General features: G+C 38.6%; 1 long non-coding RNA gene across 1 annotated transcript in view; it reads left to right on the forward strand.

Annotated features, from left to right (window-relative positions):
- Positions 1-19,587, forward strand: part of LOC138510041 (uncharacterized) — a 502,670-nt gene extending 483,083 nt beyond the window's left edge. The window contains exon 4 of the long non-coding RNA XR_011280302.1: positions 18,742-19,587. This is a non-coding gene — a long non-coding RNA (uncharacterized lncRNA). The remainder of the gene's footprint in view (positions 1-18,741) is intronic.
- Positions 19,588-19,923: the final 336 nt, after the last annotated feature.

Here is a 19,923-nt window from a genome sequence, read left to right on the forward strand (position 1 = left end):
TCAGCAGTGTTATCACAAAAACACGATTTGAATCACAAAACCATTGCATATGCAAGTAAGGCATTTTCCCAAGTTGAAATGAAATTTAATGAATGTGAAAAGGCCCTATTAACCACTGTGTGGGCGCTACAACATTTCCGCCCCATTGTTCAGGGAGAAAAGGTAATTATTGAAACAAATCATCAACCTTTGCAATTTTTAGAGAGTAAAAGAATTAGATCAGGTAATCTAGCGCAATCCAGAATCACTTCATGGACGCTGGCATTACAAGGTTTTCCCGTAGAAGTGAGATATGGACAAAATAAAAAGAACCCAATTGCTCAAGGGTTAGCTGACTTACATGACTATGCAGCTGAACAAATACCAAATGAAATGGAAGTAGAAACTAGTTTGCAGGAATTTGAACAATCACCACACAAAGCTTTTGATGAAAAAACATGCAAGGATTTGCCAACTGTATATGTGGATGGTTGTGCTTTTCACATTGAAAATGACAGTAATAAACAGTTAGTGGCAGGAATAGGAAATGTCTGGTTGAAATGTGAAGGTGTCCCCAGTATAGGGATGAGGATTGGAGATAGGAGCCATCAGGTGGCGGAATTGGCAGCCATTTATAAAGCAATTGCTACTGCAGTTGATAAAAAGTTCAGTGAAATTGTCCTGGTGACTGATTCTGACTATGCAGGGAATAGCTTTGTGGAGTATTTGCCTGGTTGGAAAGCAAGAGGCGTGGTTACATATAACAAAAAGCCACTTAAGCATGGAAAAATGATACAAGCCATAGACAAATTGGTGTCAGAGAATAAGTTAACAATATACTGGAGAAAAATTCGTGGGCATTTAAAAACACCAGGAGAGGATAAGGAGGGAAATGATAAGGCAGACCACCTGGCTAAGATTGGGGCTGTGATGGGAGAATTGCTAGCTATTGATAATTTAATGGGTGAAATACAAATTGATGCAGTCACACGTTCTAAAGCACCAAAGGAGGTAGATCAACCGGTGGTGCAGTGGAGTCATGACACGCCAGACCAAGATTTGATTGAGGCACAAAAGAATGATCAAATTTTGGGAATCTATTATAATCATTTGATAGATCCCGAACAAAATCCTTTAACAGAAAATGATTGTATGGGAAAAGAAGAGTTGAGGGTGCTATTAAAGAACAAAACACGAATTAGATTACAGGATGGACTCATGATTAGAGAGTCCATAACAGGACAAATACAGTGGGTAGTACCCCTTTCATTCAGAGGACTAATGCTACACCATGCACATGATGCCATAACTGCAGGCCATAGAGGTTCACAAAAAACATTAGAAATACTAAAAGATTATGCTTACTGGCCACATATGTCCCAAGATGTGGAATTATATACTAGAGGATGTCTAGTATGCGCCCAATTTAAACCTGCTTCACCAATGCATAGAGCACCATTGATGAAAAGAGGCCTAACTCTCCCATGGTCAGATTTGCAAATAGACTATGTAGGTCCTTTAAAAAGGTCGATCGAGCAGGGGACACCGTTATATTTTGAGTGTGGTATGTTTGATGTCGAAGTGGATTGAATGCATTCCTGCACCAGATTGTAGTGCGCAAACAGCAGCCACATTGCTGGTGAACCATGTGTTCTCAAGGTTTGGGTTGCCACAAAGAATTGAGTCAGACAGAGGAAGTCATTTCACAAGTATTCTAATGAGTAAGGTATGGCAAATACTAGGTGTGAAAAGGAAACTACATATCGCATATCGGGCGGCGTCTTCAGGTACAGTTGAAAGAAGCAATAGGTCTGTTGTGGATATTTTAAAGAAATTTGTGGCAGAAGCAGGTTCCAGCTGGGATTTACGTTTACCGTTGGTTTTGATGGCAATCAGGTCAACTCCTGCCAAAGCAACAGGTGTTAGCCCCCATGAGGTCTTGACAGGTAGGAAAATGGTGTTACCACAACACCTAATATACAGAACACAGGAGCAGACACTTGTGAGTGCATCCACAGTTCATGAATATATTGATGAACTGAGGAGGCATTTGCAACATGCATTTGCTTTTGTGCAGAGAAATCTGGAAAGAGCTGCTGACAGTGCAAAATCTTATTATGACAAAAAGACATCAGTAAAGGAATACAGTGTAGGGGATCAGGTGTACAAGTTTCATTTTGGAAAAAGTAAACAGAAAAATTCTAAATTTCTAGCAGCCTGGCAGGGGCCATTTCGAATTATAGATAAGGTCTCTCCTGTAGTTTATAAAATTTTGAAAAATGAAGGTGAAACAGCAATAGAGCAGTTTGTCCATGTAAATCAAATCAAACCATGCCATCCCAGACATGAGATCAGGCAGCTTGAGCATGTAGAAACAGATAAAGTCCCATGAACACAAAAAGAGAAAATAAATAGGTACAATCAGGAGGCAGTGACAAAGAAGTTAAAAAGTTGATTGTTATGATGGCACATAAACACTGTAATATATGTAAAAATATATAATATAAAATAAATAAATAAATAAATATATAATGGAAGCTCATGGTTGGTGTGCAGAGAGAAAATGTATTAAATATTGAATGCTGTTTTATATGTGCTTGTTTTCTTTTAACTTGTGTTTAATTTCAGAAAGAAAAAAAAAAAAAAAACGAAATATTTTTACCAAGCGTGTTTTATTTTTGGCAAAAGGGTGAAGTTAGTATGGTGCTATGTACTTAATTTGTTTATTTTCTATTTGATTTAGAAAATTAACATTATTTGGTCGGAGGTTCCAGGATCAGAGCCCACGGGAGACGATGGAGTCCTGGAGCCCACGTGGACGGATTCCGGGAAAGCCCCAAAGAGGGGTGAAGACCAAGGCTGCAAAGCGATCAGCATTGAAGATGATACCGATGATATGGTTAATGATGATATTTGGAGGGATCTTCAAGAATTCAGAAGCACAGGTTGTCATTGAACCTGGACCAGCATCTGGTATCGCGGTGGAAGAGGCACCAGGATTCATCATGAGTGATAGAAGGATGATTTTCCAAAATATATACATACCATTGAATCCTGAGATTTTGATTGAAAAACACTTGAACAATACTGGAATTAAGATTGAACAGACTAAAGAGTGGCTGAAAATAAGAAAAGAGGACACTAAGCAGTCAATAAGAGATATATTAATGCAATTGGAAAAAACATTCGTGAATTCAGCAGACATTAAGAAGAAGAGAGGAAAGAGAGGTGCGGTGATGCTTGCGATATCAATGGTAATGTCTATAGTTGGAGCAATAATAGGTACCACAATATCAACAGCCAATTCTATTTCGGTAGGAACACTGAGTACTAAAGCGCAACAACTGAGTATTGTCCTAGAAATAATACAAAAAACATTAGATGGAATTAGAGGGGGACTGGATGAACAAGTAAGATTCATAAATGAAACTGCAATCATTCTAAATGAACAAGCGGATGTAATGCAACGGGCGACTAAAATAATACTTAAGCATGACAGAACTTTAAATGAAATATTGAACATAATGAGTCCTGTTGATAGACTATTAACGAATTATATGAGAGAAGTTCAAACTGCAGTTTCACAATTGATTCAAGGACATATGCCCTTGTATTTTGTTTCGCAGGATATTATTCGTCAAATGATAGAAAGATTGACTAGGAGGGAAATTGATATAATACAGGTAAAAATTGCATTCGAAATGGGTAATGCAATGCCGTTATATGTGGACTTGGAAAGACTAGAGGTCGGATTTTTGCTATGCATCCCATATGTAGCCCCTGAACTTATTTATCAAACGAAGTGGGTACACAACGTGGGATTTTGGCAAGAGGACAAATTTATTAAGATTAAGACTCCAGAAGTGGTGGCATTTCAGTCATGGGAACCTGAAGTTTATTTAATACCAAGCCTGGAAACATGTGTAAAATTTAAAGAACAAAATTATATGTGTCCAGGTAAACCGTTTGTTCCTGATGCCACAGATGCTATTTGTGGTTTGAAATCTGACCCAAGTATATCAGAGGGATGTGAAGTGATTATTAGCAATATGGGGAGTGAAGAAATGGCACAGGCTAAGATGGTCAGAGGTAAATGGTTGATCAGCACCTGTTTAAAGAACATGACGGTAGTACATTTAAACCATGGAACATACGTGGTTAAACAGGTGAAATATAATGTTTTTTATTTACAGGTTCCAAAGGATACAATTGTGTCAATTGGGGGGTTAACATTGTTTCATGTAACAAATGATGTTTGGGAAAGCCAAGTGGAAAATATCGATTTTTTTCAAAGGGATACTTTTCCAATAGACCCGGATGTGGAATATTTATTGAATCACAAAGAAAGACATGTTATAAAAATGAATTTGAGAAAAAACAATATTACAATTAGTAATCTGGGGATAATAGAAGTGGAAAGATTTAATTGGGGGACCTGGGGGGAATGCTCAATAGTGGGTTTGGCTATCCTGGTGCTGATCATGAGTGGATGGTTGATTGTGCTATCAGTAAAAATGAAAATGTTACTGATTTTACTAGCTACGTCAGGAAGAGAAAGATATCCCAATACACATGCATTTTAAAAGAAAAAAGAAAGAACAAGTTGTTTTTAGGAATTGGCTTGGATTGTAGCCAAGTTCTAAAAACAAAAGGAGGGTATGTAAGGATATTTGGCGTGTTACAGCACAGAGTACAGCACTACTGCACAGGTAGCAATTTTTTTTATGCAGCACCACCACAAGGGTGCGGTGCATTGCTATATGTGTTACCAGATTAACAAGGAAAGACAGGCTATTCAGTCAAAAACGATTTTAACATATAAGATGCAAATCTATTTTTACAGTTAAAAGCACATGTGCACATTCAAAAATGCACACTATTTTTCACCTTAAATGCCTATGGTGCAAGAGACACATTTGAAAATTAATAACTAACATTACTCATAAATAACCTGACTAATAAAACTGAATGTAACATAACCCACTAATAAAAATGTGTCTCCCCTGCAGAAATAGGCCTACTCTGAAAGTGAACTTTTAAACGCACATTCATTTTTTTTTCCGTTTTCTCTGCTGCTCTGTCCACATAACTACAGGAAGCAAAAGGGCTCGAAAGAACAGGAAATCAGTTGGTTACAAAGTATTACTATAAAAATGAGCCATTGTGTAGAGAGGGAGGAGATGGCATGATTGATTCTGATTGGAGCAGCATCATAGCAAGTATCATGCTAGAGGCAGTGATTAGGGTTTTGCTGGGGCGAGTTTGAAGAGAGAGGGAGGACAGTGGAGATTTGGAGAGCTGGGAGAAGGACCTGTTTTTTCCTGGTTGGAGCATTTCTGCTGAAAAAGCTGAGAGTTCCAGGAAATGACCCCGGTTTGAGAACGAAAGGCGTTCGTTTTCACTGGGATTAATCTTCAAGGGAGCCACATTCAGAAAGAGAACAGCTGAAGAAAACTCGGGCTGAACAGGTAATTACATAAGTGTGGGAGCTGGGTGTGTACGAGAATATTCAGTCAGTGTAGGAAAGGAGATTCCTGTGCCTTAATCACATGTTAATGTTGCAAATTGAGTTCTTTTCTCTGCCACTCTCTTTTCAGTGTATCACAGACAATGCTGTTACTGTGCTATTTTATTTATTTCTGTAAAGAGTGAGGTCGTGTTTAAATGCAACTTTTATAATACAGAAAAATATTTGAAAGCAGACGGGTGGTGTGTTTTATATTTACCAATACAGTGCTGATGATGTGGGGAGATTTTTAAACAGTGCAATTGTCATTTTAAGACAGATGTGTGCATGATCATATTCAGTATGGACAGTTGTGAGTGACTGTTTGTAGCATAGCTCGTTGGAGGTACATGAGCCAACGGGAAGAGGGACTCTCTGGGCATAGTTCCCTACCGTATATAAGGTAGTGGAAATTACCACAAAATTACCACATATAGCTCTCTGTCGTAAATAAGTCAGTGAGATCGCCCATGGTGGCACACTAACACTAACACTGAAAATGTGGTATTCCTGAAATGTAGGTCTGAGGTCTCTCTAGTGATTACATGAAAAATCTAAGCAAAGATAAGGGATTCTGGACATTGGGGCCACAAATAAAACAAGGGAATTATGCTCACCAAAATACCACCAACCACGCATACCATCCACGCATACCAAATATGCATGTCTGGGTGCTGAAATAATGCATGTCCATTGTATTATTGTTGTACATGGCCCAATCTGAATACAAGGAGTGATTGTTGCTAAGTTATTTTTCGGCGGTAATAAAATACTGTCAGGCCCCAAATCTCCACAAAATACCCTACAGTTTCCAGGAAAATGATTCCTACTTTGTATTTCTAGCAGTTTGTATGAGTTGGTGGATGGTGCTATTGTTAGTATTTGCAGCTATCAAACAGTCGACCAGCGCGCAGCACTGCTAGTCGCGTGTAAAATCCTCCCCGTTGCACTCACAGCAATATTAGAGCAAGTGAGACATTGTGTGTTTGTGGACATGTGGTAGTCGCTACTTTTCGAAATGTTGGGTTGGGGCGGCATGTTGGTGCAGTGGAAATGCATTTTAAATTCAAGGTTTTTTGCGCATAGCCGCAGCTATTAGCAGATATCCTAGAGGGACTCCTGTATAGCCGCGTCTATAAAAATCACATGCATAGGCACACCAATACTACATCACTTTCATTTGTTGCGGCTGGAGCCTGGCGTATCTTTAAAGTCGCGTCTATAAATATAAATTTCCTGTGCAATAATCATACTTGTATGTGGATGATACAGTACAGATTTGTATTTGTGTATGTTATTTCATGTACTTGGTTGGTCACTTATTTGATTTGAATGTTTCTAGGACCAATTTAGTTTGACTTGGGGCTTGCAGAAAAATGTACGTGTACCAGCGGCTACAAGTGAGTTTTGTAGTTTTGTTCAATATTCGCGGCTACGTTTGATACCCAGCAGGGTTTGTATGTTTTTGGTGTTTGTAATTGGGTAGTGTTAAAGTTGTTAATGTGTACTTCATTGTGATAAGTTGCAGCGAACATGTGGACCATTTTATTAGTTGTATTACAATATAGTCCTCCTTTTGTTGTTTTGATTTTGGATAGGATGAAACTCGCCTTTTGTCTACTTTTCTCATTTTCACTGCAGAACTCACACTGCAGTTCATGTTACCTGTGATAAAATATGATTGGCATTAATCAGCTGTTGGGCATTGTTGTGTTGAAAGTTTGATTAGATGATATGTTCATAATGGGGCTCTGTTGTTTTCATAGTTTTTTACTGTATTTGTTAACAATGAAGTGTTGTTGCAGTATATGTAGAAATGGGTGGGAATAATCATTGAAGTTGTTCATTAGGAAAGACATTGAATTTTAGTGAGGTGCATTATATACAATCATGAAGTATGCTTGTTGTTTTCAAAATAAAATATTTATCACAGAGTAGTAGAAATGTGATTTTATCTACAATGCTTTTTTAATCATGGATGGTGTGTGTTAAAGTGATTTTTGGGGTGATATAAAAATGTGTTTGTTTTAAAAATGTATTTTCTTTTTTGCTGGTGTGGTGTGAGATGTGTTGTGCCCATAGTTAAATGTTCTGACTACTGCGGGGGCTTCAATAAAGACTTTGGGGTACTATCAGACGGGGCAATGTTCCATTGGCTTTGGGCGTCTTGCTATGCTAACTCCTATTATGTAAAACGCAGTATGTGTTAGGCAATGCTATTTTAGTACCAGAATGAGAGGTTGTAAAGTGTTGGGATCTTTTATTTGAAGTTTACATGTGCAACAGGTTTAAATAGGAAACACTGTTTTTGTTTTAATGTTTTTGTTGTTTTACTGTTATTTGCTACAGAAATACTGGCAGCTGCCTATGGCAGTTTAATGGGTACACAGTCCCGGACGGTCCTGTGATGTCCACGAACATCTTAGATTTCCGGGTGCATATATGCTTATTTTTGTATTACAGTGTTGGTGAAAAGCAGTTCTTGGATGCCTTACAACTTTGGTGCCACTCAATGAGACTGAATCAAATTCAGGAATTTCATTCTTGACCTGATTCTGAATGGTTTTCCAAAGTGTGGTGTTGTTTAGTCAAGAGGGAACAAAATTAGAGGGGGTGTCCCAAAATATTGTAAAGGCTTATACATGTGGTGCCATTTGACAAATTTGCAGACAAGTTTGCAAAACGATGTTAGATCTAGATATAAATGTTTTTGCAAAGTTTGGTGGGATCTTTTGAAGAGAGGGCAACATTAGAGGGGGGTCTCAACATTTTGGTTTATAATTTTTTGCCATTTGACAAATGTAGACAAAGGTTTTCAGAAAGATTATAGACCCAATCTTGAATGTGTATGCAAAGCCTGAATGGATTTTGTGAAGTGGGGGTTAAGTCATATGACTATTGTATGTACGTACATTTTGACAGTTTTGAAAAAGAAACATGGCCGGATTTGCAGAAAAGTCCTTTAAGGAGCATTGGCAAGGACCTGAAAGCATGATAATTTTTTGACATGTGTCAAAATGTAGGTACCAAAAATAGTGATATATCTGTGGTGACTGAGGTATAACCTGTGGCCATGGGCAGTGGCCAGATTGTCTGAGTCATGGCATAAAGTCATGACCCGGACAATCTTTATAATGGCCATGACCCAGAGGGATGACCAATGGGGTTAAAGTGGCCATGTGCACCAGGGACAGGCTATTTGGTAAGGTTTCTTGAAATTGGGATAGGTTTGAAAGGGAAAAACATGCACTTGTGGGTACAGGTTCAGTGCTGGATCGGATTGCAGCAAATATGTCTGAGGAGGGTCAGCAAGAACTGGAAAGCATGGTTTTGCAAATATGTCCTGTGTTGTTTTTTTAAAGTATAAATAGTAAATACACAACAAAGTGACTGGTGACTGAACAATGGGTATGGGTGTTAGCAAGGAGAAATGTGTACTATAATTTGCTTAGTGTGGCATGCAGCATGGCCGAAGCAATATGTTTGAATGGGAAAACAAATTTAGCTTGTGGTTACAGCCTGAATTGGTGGACTAGATTCCAACAAACTTCTGCAACGAGCATTAGCAAGGACCTGCAGGCATGTTTTTGGAAATATGTGTTGTGTTTTATTTTTCCAAAGTGTTAGAATGTAGGAAGTAAAACTAGTGATATACATTTGGTGTCTAGTAGTGGGCCTGACCCTCAGCAATAGCAAATGTGTACTCTGATTTGCTTATTGGGGAATGTGGCATGGCCGATGCCTATGCTCCATGGATTTGGAGACATACCATGTCTGCAAGCCATGAGCAGTGGCCATTGGTTACATTATTATGGTTTAGTGGACAGTGAACTAGGATGCAGGGTAGGTGCAGTGAATAATAGGGGTTGTTTGGTTCGGCTGGTGTCATGGTGGAGCCTTATGGTATAGGCAATTGAATGATGATTTCCATCCCTGGCATGAACTGCTGATGACAGACATAAGTATGCGTTGCAAAAAATATATTTCTTAAAGGAGCTTTATAGTTCTTTCATGTATGTGAAAGCGTGGGAACATTAATTATGATCAATTATGTGGTGCAAGTTTTCTGAAATAATGTGGATGATGCGTATTGGAAATTGCATGAGCACTACAATAAATGAAATGATTGGGGCTCATGTGTTATGGGTATGGAAACTGGCTGAATGTCGAGTAGTGATTGCCCCAGTGCGATGCCACCAATACTTAATGAGCCGTTGATTTTGGCAATAGTGTCTACTTTACATGTTCCAGTTTATCCGTGTGGTAATGTCTAAGTGTTCTGAAAAATAAAAATCTGCTCATTCAAAAATGGGCTACATGTTTGAAATATCTAATTCAAGAATACATTTACCATAAAAATACACATCACTCTTCACTCTTATGTATATGTAAAATGAAACTAACAATAATATTTCAATGAAGAAATATTAGTAACCAAAAACATATAGATTGTCTACTATACATTGTTTATGCAACCAACACAATTATTTTTAAAGTGTGTTTTATCTTCAATTGTTTCAAAATATTTGAAATATTTTCAAACCGGTGAAGAAGTTATTGTAGTATGACGAACAATTAATCAAAGAAGAAGCACTACAACAACTACTCACAAAATGAATCCTGGATTAATTAATACAATTAAAATGACTATTAATTAATGTTGAAAAAGAAGTCAAATCAAATAAAAAGTATATTGAAAATGTAGGAGAAATTATAGACAGTAACAATCACATTGAGTTAGAAAACATGAAGATGTGGCTTTTTTAATGTTTCGTCACAAAAAATGTCAAACATGAATTATGATAAATTATCTAGTGCAAGTGACCTACGATGATCTGGATGATGGTATTGGAAATTGGACGAGATGGTGTGGCCAATACTGGGCTGCAGTGTTTTTTTGACTTATATGTAGTTTTATATTTATACTGTAGCTGTGAACTGTGGTTGTGTATAATCACCCTCCACCTATTAAAGGTGCTGCTAGCAACAGCTAGAGTTTCCAAACATCTGCAGCATTGGCAGTCTTTATTTGAAGAGCTATTTGAAATTCCAGAGAGGTGCCTTCATTTTTGTGGCATTGTCTTTTTAGAGTTTCATTTTTGTTGTTTTATATTTTCGTCACCAGTTGGACATTTCAATATGCATAACATTGTTCATGAAAACAGCAGTCGTGGCCCTTCTAATGGTTTGTCAGAAAGCTTGGGAACATCAGTTATATTAAAGGATGTGGGGCGAGTCTCCAGGGATGATGTGCATGATGTGTATTGGAAATTGCACGAGATGGTCTTGCCCATACTGGAGGGCAGTCTTTTTTGGCTTATATGTGGTGTTATATCTTTGCTGTAGCTGTGAGCAGTGATTGTGCAGAATCAACCCCCACCCATTTAAGGTGCTGCTAGCAACAGCCAGAGTTTTCAAACACTGGTAGCACTGGAGCACTCCATTTGAACAGTCATTACAAATGCTAGAGACATTCAAAGATGATTTATTTTTTGTGTCATTGTCTTTTTAGAGTTGTCATTTTTGTTACTTATTATTTTCATCACCAGTTGGACATTTGAATATGTCTAACATTGTGCAAGAAAATACTAAGAGATGGCTCAGGTAATGTTCTGTCAGAAAGAAAGGGAACATTAATTATGATAAATTATTTGTTGTGACTCTCCGGAATGATGTGGATGATGCATATTGGAAATTGCATGAGATGGTCTGGACCGTACAGGGCTGCAGTGTTTTTTGACTTATATGTGGTATTATAACTTTACTGTATCTGTGAGTGGTGGTTGTGCATTATCAATCTCCATCCATTAAAGGTACTGCTAGCAACAGAGTTGTTTTTAAACACTGGAAGCACTGGAACACTCTATTTGAAGAGTTATTAGAAATGGTAGTGAGGTTCATAGAGGTGGCTTGATTTTTTGTGGCAATGTCTAGCTGTGTCTATGGACAGTGCGAGCGCAGAAGTCTGTAGTTGTGAATAATCACCACAACCACAAAAAAAGAAGTTTACATTTATCATTGTTTTCTGTACTTGCTAATTAAAGGAGTTTTCAGTAACTGCAAGTGCTTTTGGCACTAAACCTCTAAAATTATTTATTGTTTTTACTCACTTTTCCCCTAATACTATTTCTCTCTGTTTTGTGATCTGGAGCACTCTATTTGAAGAGTTATAAGAAATGGTAGAGAGTTTCAGAGAGGTGGCTTCATTTTTTGTGACATTGGGCCTCATTACGAGTTTGTAGGTAGCCATGCCGCTATTTGCGGCATTGCTGCCTCCAAACTCGGGTCCGGGTTCCCTGAATGGGGACTTACCGGGTCATTCAAACCTTGGAGGACGCAGTATTTCTCCATTCATGGAAGCCATCCCCATTCCCATTCAAGCCCCCATAGGGCTCAATGGGAATGGGGAGGGAGCTAATAACGGGCCCGTTAATATGGGCCCGTTATTAGCTCCCTGCTCCGTTAGCGGCTTCCGCTAAAGGACCTCGGAATGCAGCAGTAAGGGGTTAACGGCACCAGCATCCTTACCGGCGCCATTAACCCCTTACTGCCGCACACAGAATGAGGCCCATTGTCTTTTTAGAGTTGTATTTTTTTAATTATGTTATATTCTCTTCACCAGTTCGACTTTTGAATATGTCTAATATTGTGCAAAAAAACAGTAAGACGTTGCTCTTCTAATATTCACTTTTTTATGCTTTGAGGCATTGTCTTTTTCATGTTGTCATTTTTATTGTTTTACATATTCCTGCCTGGTTGGACATTTCCAACACGTCTGATTACGAGAATACCAGCAGTGTTGATGTTATCATTTGGTTTCTGAATTAATTGCCACTGAGGAAGAAAGCAACTCACATGAATAGCACTGCTCAGAGTTGGTGCTTCTTTAAAGTTAAAAAACACTGTTCTATGAACGAGGAAGAGGATGTACTTTGCACATTCTGCAACAAAGCTCTATGCCATGGGACTTCAAATGTTATGTCTCAAAGCTTGGTTATTAATCATAATAAGTGATATTTTTTTTGATATTTTTTGTATTCTTGGCTTAATTGGATAATACAATTTTTGTAAGATTTATTTTATTTGTTGCGTTTCTTCATTTTATGAACAAGACTTCATGTTCAGTCCTTGTCTGTGTGTCATAGTTCCCTTTCCAGTTATTTTATCATTCCATTGGGTATAAAGTCAGTGGCCCTGGTCTCTAGTCCGAGGCTTTGGAAAAAATTCACAACTGCAATTACTGTTTTCGTTTCGTCGATTTGCCACTCAACAGGAGGTTCCACCAGTGTGTTTCATCGAGGGTGTAAGCGCCTTTAAATAGCTGGCCCATGTGGGTTTGTCTGTTTGAAGTTGTGCCTTTGCACGACAGGAGTAGGTGTCTTACTGATTCCACAGCATCGGGGCTCCTGCAAAAGCGGCATGTGTTAGTGGTTGATATTCCATTTGTCACTAGAATCTTGTTGGTTTTGAGCAGATTTAGTCTGATTCTTAAGAAGGTAGACCTGATACCTTTGTTTGGGAATTTAGCAAGCTATTCTACTGTGATGTTGACCTTTTGTAGGTTCCGCTGGAGATGATAAGTTAGTTTGTTTTTCTCCGCGTCCTGCAGCGTTTGTATCCAATCGCAAGTTTTTAATCATGATTTTACTTTGTTTGGGTTTTCTTCGAGCTCTGTTTCAGAGCTTCCAATCTCTTTGAGCAGGTCTTGGTTTTTTCGCATCCACCCTTTCAACAGCTCATTGGTTTCTTTGTTTATTTCATCTCTGATTATTTCAAACAGTTTGAGTTTTGAAGTGAGAGTTTTGCGGAAGAGCATCAGCCCATTTAAAAGCACTGTTGCTTTTAAGGATACCAAGCTCAGTTCTCTCCTCACTGAGGCCATAGCTGTGGATGTAGGTAGGTTCAAGGTTTCACTCCAGAGGAATCCTTCTAGTCTTAGCCATATACCGTTCGGAATAGCCGGCATAGCTTCTGTACCATAGGTCATTGCTGGAGTGGCTTTTGCTTTGTAGAAGTTAATGGCAGGAAGGAGGGAGAAGTGGCCATATTTTCTGTCCATTTTTTTTAGTAGTTGTGAGGTTAAACATTTTGTTTTTGCCCAGAGTGTTTCTTGCATGGCTGTTTCTTTGGGGTTACAATTCACAGTTATTTCCAAGTAGGTGAAAGATGTTACTTTTTTCACCTTCTTCCCCTTGATAAACCAGCAACCAGTTTCCTTGTGTTTCCGGGTTTTCTCCATGATCATGACTTTGGTTTTTGTGATGTTAATTTCAAGGTTGTTTTCTCTAGGCTTCGAGGGCGTTGGAGGCCAATAGCCGTTTGGTCGAGCAGGATAATGTTGTCTGCTTAGAGTAGGCGGCTGATATTTTCCTTGCCCAACATAGAAGGGAATGCTCTTATGGTGGTTTTGTGTTCACCAATGTCTCCCATGTAGGCAATTTATAGGGCTGGTGCCTTCGGGCAGCCCTGTTTGATGCCACACGAGGTTGGTATTTCTTTAGAGAGTTGGCCTGCACCATTCAGGTGCACTCGCAGTGATGTATCAGAGTAGAGACTCTTGATTGGGTCGAGAATTGAGTCAGGACAACTTCACGAAGACAACTTATCCCATCATTTTTCCCGGTTCACTCAATCGAAGGCTTGGCTTAAATCCACAAATGCCAGGAATAATCTGGGTCCGCCCTCCAAGATCTTTGCTTTCATAATGCTCAGCACAAAGATGTTTATCTGAGTTCCTGAGTGTTTCACGAACCCTAACTGATATGGGTCCATACGCTCTGCAGAGCTCGCCCATGATTGAAATTCTTTCAAGAGAAGAGAACCAAACAGTTTGCCTAGCACATCTAACAGTGCTTTAGGGCGATAGTTTTCCGGGTTGTCCTTCTCGTTCTTCTTGTAGAAGGGAACTACGTGTGAGGTTTTCCACAATGGGGGTATAGACTGAGTTCTTACACAGGTGTCGAATATGTCTAATATCAGTGGTGCCCATAGTTCTGGATTCATTTTTAAGATTAGGTTGGTTATACCATCAGGCCCTGGAGCTCGCGATGGTTTGAGTTTCTTGATTTTTTCTTCTATTGTAACTCGGTCATGATTAAGGTTCCATTTGGTGTCTTTTAGAGAGGTGTTCGTTCTTGTTTCACTTGCAGGTTTCTTAAATAGCTCCGAAAAGTTATCTACCCACCGAAACTCTCCAATTTTGTTTAAGAGAGCGTCCTGAGTGGCAGTCCCTGCAAGGTCGATTAGGGACCAAAAGTCTCTTGTTCTTTTTCCACATAAGGTTCTGAGCATGGTCTCCGAGTCTTCTTGATATAAGACTTGTCTGTAGTGTCTCACCCAATAGTGTGTAGTCTCCTCTTCGGCAATGGCCTTGGTTTTATCTGTCAGGCTTTTTTTTAGCAATTATTTTTTTTTTGTCTCATTGTTCTGCTTCTTTCCACCAGCATTTGGTTCCTGTTATGTAAATGCAAGTTAGGTTTCCGATTTTTCTTCCGGCATATGTGCTTAAATGGTTGGAGCAGTGGGTAGTAATCTATTATTGCTAGACTTCGTAGATCTATTGTGTCACGTTTCATTTTGTGATATTGTGATCTAATTTTCGTTATTGCCGTGCTGGTAAGTTTTAACCTCGAGCCCTGGGTCTCTAGTTCGATCTGGTGATCCATTTGTTGGCTTGTTTCTTTTGCTGGTATTGCCCAGGTTGTGATGAGTATATTGTGGTCGCTGTTAGTAGTGCGCCTGACCTCAAGATTAAGGGTGGCTGGTAAGAGGTTCCTGAAGACATATATGTGATCAATGGTCGCTTTCGTGCCTTCCAGATCCCATGTCGGGATATTTTGGTTCTCTTTAGATCTAGTACTGTGCAGGTTGTGAAGGTCTCTCGAACTCATGAGATGATTCCTTACTGTACCTCTTCTGTCTGCTTAGATGGGATTATGGCACTGTTATGGATATTTGTCTCAGTGCCCAAAGAAGCCTGAGCTAGAGTTGTCAATTTTGTTATTATATATTTTCATCACCAGTTGGACATTTGAATATGTGTAACATTGTTCATGAAAACACTAAGACGTGGCCCTTCTAAACTTTTGTCCGAAAGCTTGGGAACATCAATTACAAAAAACCTTGTGGGCCGAGTCTCCTGGGATGATGTGGATGATGTGTATTGGAAATTGCACGAGATGGTCTGGCCTATACTGAAAGGCAGTCTTTTTTGGCTTATATGTGGTCTGATAACTTTACGGTAGCTGTGAGCAGTGGTTGTGCAGAATCAACCTCCCGCATTAAAGTTGCTGCCAGCAACAGACAGGGTCTTCAAACACTGGCTGCACTGGAACATTCTATTTGAAGAGTTATTAGAAATGCTAGAGAGGTTCACAGAGGAGGCTTTTCATTAAGTGTTTACAGATGTGGTGCTCCTATCTCCAGTAGTAGCACTTGGATGAGCAAGAGGTATTCCTAGGTTCTTTTCTTTCTGATGCCATGCATCTGTCAGAGGTTTTCATCCACTTTATCCCGGGTATTAATGGTGTATTTATTCGGTTGAAGACACACCAGCATTTCAGAACTGAGAAAAGAAAAAAACGTTGTGGGATGAAGCCTGGGAATGGGAAAGTTAATTGCTGAATATCTGAATACCTGTAATTCCTATTTCTTATTTTAAGTGGCAGTTTCCCCCCCCTTTTTTCTAAAAATAAAATAAATATATATTATGTTGCTTTTTATTTTATTTCCCTTTGTTAGATGTTTCATTCTTATGTTTTTTCCTCCCCTATTCCATTGCCCTCTCTCCGTCCACCTTTTAAGTTACGAAAATAGATCAAATTTACCACAGACTGCAAAAATATATTACAATATCTATTGTAATGTATTGTATGCAGTTTCAGTAATTCAAATCTCCAAATTGTTTGTTTCCGTGGTTACACTGTTAACAGGGGCAGTAGTTTAGATGTGAATATAAGCATTCCAGTCGTTACTCATGTTAGCTGTGCACGTAAAATCCTGCAATTCATTGGCTGCGGCTGTAGCTGCATCTACAAATAATATAAAAAATATGAAACTTTGAGTATGGAACAAGAAAAACCCTTGAAATTCAAGGAAAACACTTTAGTTGCAGGGACATTCGGGTGAGAATGTAATGCAACAAAACCACTGAAATTCAGCTAAAGCCACCTTAACTTTGCATCCCCTGTTGCGCAGCCTATGTCCACAATGATGACATCACAGATCACATTACTGATGACATCACTAATTACATGTTGTATGAGAGCACCTATGACATTACAAATCACAACACTGGTGCCATCCCTGGTGACAACAATAATTACATTACAACAATAACTGGCCTTAAGCAGGGCCTTCAGGTCAGTGTGCGTGGCCAAACATATGTTAACACATGAATGGGCACTAGTCATGGCCTTGAGTTATGGACAGTAGTGACAACGATCACCCATGTGCACTGAATATTTAAAAAAACGAATAGTGTACCCACCATAGATTTTGGCCTTTACCAGTGGTACAGCTTTCAACTGTGCCCACTGTATATTATATACACTGGCCAGGCACTAGCCATGGACTTTAGCCCAATACTGGCCAGTGGCCACAATCTTGGCTGTGGCCACTATATATTCTAACATATAAATTAGCCACTGGCCATGGCCTTTGACTTCAGTAGTGCAATGTTCATTGTATATTTTTAAATAATAAAAAGCAATAAGCAATGGCCTTTGGCCGTGCCCACTGTGTATTATGCAACACTAACCAGCCACTAGCTTTGGCCTTCAGCCATGCCCACTGTATATTATATACAGTAACCAGTCACTAGCCATGGTCTTCAATACAATACTATCCAGTGGCCATGGTTTTGAGCTATGCGGACAGTATATTTTAACATAATAATGGGCACTAGCTATGGCCTTAAGCCATGGCCACTGACCACAGCTTTCAATGTTGCCCGCTGTATATTTGAAAACAGTGATGGGCTACTAGGCATGTCTTTTAACCATGCACATTCAGTATTTTTGAACAGTAACCAACCACTGACTATGGTCTTTGGTACTGGCCTGTGACCCTAGCCTTTGTCATGGCCAAGTCCACATCCTAAATTGTTATTAGGGTAATCAAACTTTTCCTGAGCTAACTTATAAATGATATGTTGAATTCAATGTTTGATGTAATCAGTTATATTCAATGTAATTAGTGTTGTCACCAGTGATGGCATCCGTGATATGATTTGTAATGTCATTAGCCTTCTCACCATAACGTTTTTTTACCTTAACTTCCCTGCAACTAAAATGTTTGCCTATTTATATAATATATATATATATATATATATATATATATATATATATATATATATATACACAAACACACACACACAGGTAAATCTTTTCTCCGAGTCTTCAGTGGGTGCCTCCAGGCATGGACGTGGCAATTCCACAAAATGATGCAACAAACATTTATTCATTTATTATATTTATATAGCGTAGCGCGCCTAACCCTCAGGCATCTGGGCGCTTGAACTTTAGAATACAGTTACATTTGAAAGACTTGGTTCGACAGTATGCTTACAAATGCAGATATAGTGTCAATAGCATGTGGTTACAAATGCAAATATGGTATAAATACAAACTTGTACAGGTGCAATAATTATATATGAGTGTTCAAAATTACATTTCGGGACTTAGACATCTTTTGACAAACATGCCATCAGTAGAATAATGCTTTCACTCAACAGCACAATTTAAGTAGCAAAATATTGCCCTGCATTCGTTTCCTTAAAGTGCAAAGTTCAATATTGTTGTGGTTAAGATTCAGAGCCTCCCTATTTTAAAAATGGAAGTAGGAGCAACAAACGCCCGAATCTTCCATAATGCCACATGTTCCGCCCCTTACTCAGAGCTGTGTCAGACAAGTTTCAATGTTAACACGAGGCTCACTGATAAAGCCCATTGATACCTGAAACTTGAAAGGCAGCCAACTTGGGATAGTGGGATCTTCAACCAAGGTCAGATAGTTAATACAAAGACAGTTGCCATCTTGTTGTGGCTCAGTGGTCTGTACCATCTAATGGAAATCTATGGAATGGCAAATGATCTTGTGTTAAATTTAGGGTACACAATGTGGGATACAAATTCAAACAAGGGCTATCCAAACTTCTGAAGGCAAAGACTATTAAACGTTTATTAATGTGGTACAAATCTAGCCTCTGAAAAGGTGCAAGTGCAATTTACTAAAATGATTATTTTACTATCTTTCAGAAAAATGTAATTTCTCGCAACAATTCAAGAGTTTATGGATTCCTAAAGGGAGAGCAACATTTCTCCATACAAAATTATGATAATGAAGCACACATGTTCATCATATCATCTGGTGTGAAATTGATAGCCAAGTGGGCATTTTAATGTCTAATAGTGTTGAATCTGTGAGTGATACAATTCATCAATTGAATGCACAAGTGAGCCTGATTAAACACTGGCTACATATTTTCTTTAGCTGTATTGTCTTTGTTTCAAACCATGCATGTAATCTCATGAAGCAATTTCAATCATTTAAAAAACATGTAATTCAGCATCCAAATGGTGTCCATTAGGTCCCAGAGTATTACAATCAACAATTAATGCTGATTCCAATTGTCAACACTTCATTATTCTGCGTCCATTCCCAATATGTTCTGGAACATGTAAAATGCCAAAGAAGGACAATACATTTGGATCACTCTTGTGTTGTTCTGTGACGTTAATAGCCAATGGGTAATTCACATCATTATTCTTTATGGCTTTGAAGTATTGTAATATTTGAATTTTCAAAGCACAGATAGTAGAGCCAATGTATGCCAATTTGTATTGACAAAGTGTTACATAAATTACATACTGTGTTAGGCAGGATTTGTGATGTTCGATGTGCCAAGTGCCTTCTTGGATGACTAAGTCACATATCTTGCATGTATTACATCTGTTGAAGCAATTAGACCTTTTAATGTTGGAAAGCCAACCTTTTTTCGCTGGTTTTCATTGCTATCATGTTTTAAGTTTGGTGCCTTCGAAAGTGTGAACTATGGATAATGGCTTATTAGTCCACAAAGATCCTTACCACTTTTAAGGATAGACCAGTGTTTAGCTACAATATTTCTAATCACTTTTGCTTGTGGATTATATTTAGTAATAAATCAAATACATTTTATTAGACTTTTCATTTTCCTTCTATTTTGGCCTCAATATGTCACTTCTATTCCTTGTTTTATCCTTCTGATATTAAGCATTGTATGATGCATGTTTTGGTTAATTGAATTCATATATATAACCTAACCTGCTACAAATCTCCCACCCCCGCACGGGCCACAACGCTTACAATTGAGAAATGCATATCTTCTCTAATTGAATCACAAATAATAGGTACTGTTATACAGTCTTACACATAAGGGGTGTATCAGCCACTTTTAC

This window comes from Ambystoma mexicanum, chromosome 6p, assembly GCF_040938575.1.
Source record: "Ambystoma mexicanum isolate Mex_15411 chromosome 6p, UKY_AmexF1_1, whole genome shotgun sequence".
In the NCBI taxonomy this organism is placed as follows: Eukaryota; Metazoa; Chordata; class Amphibia; order Caudata; family Ambystomatidae; genus Ambystoma; species Ambystoma mexicanum.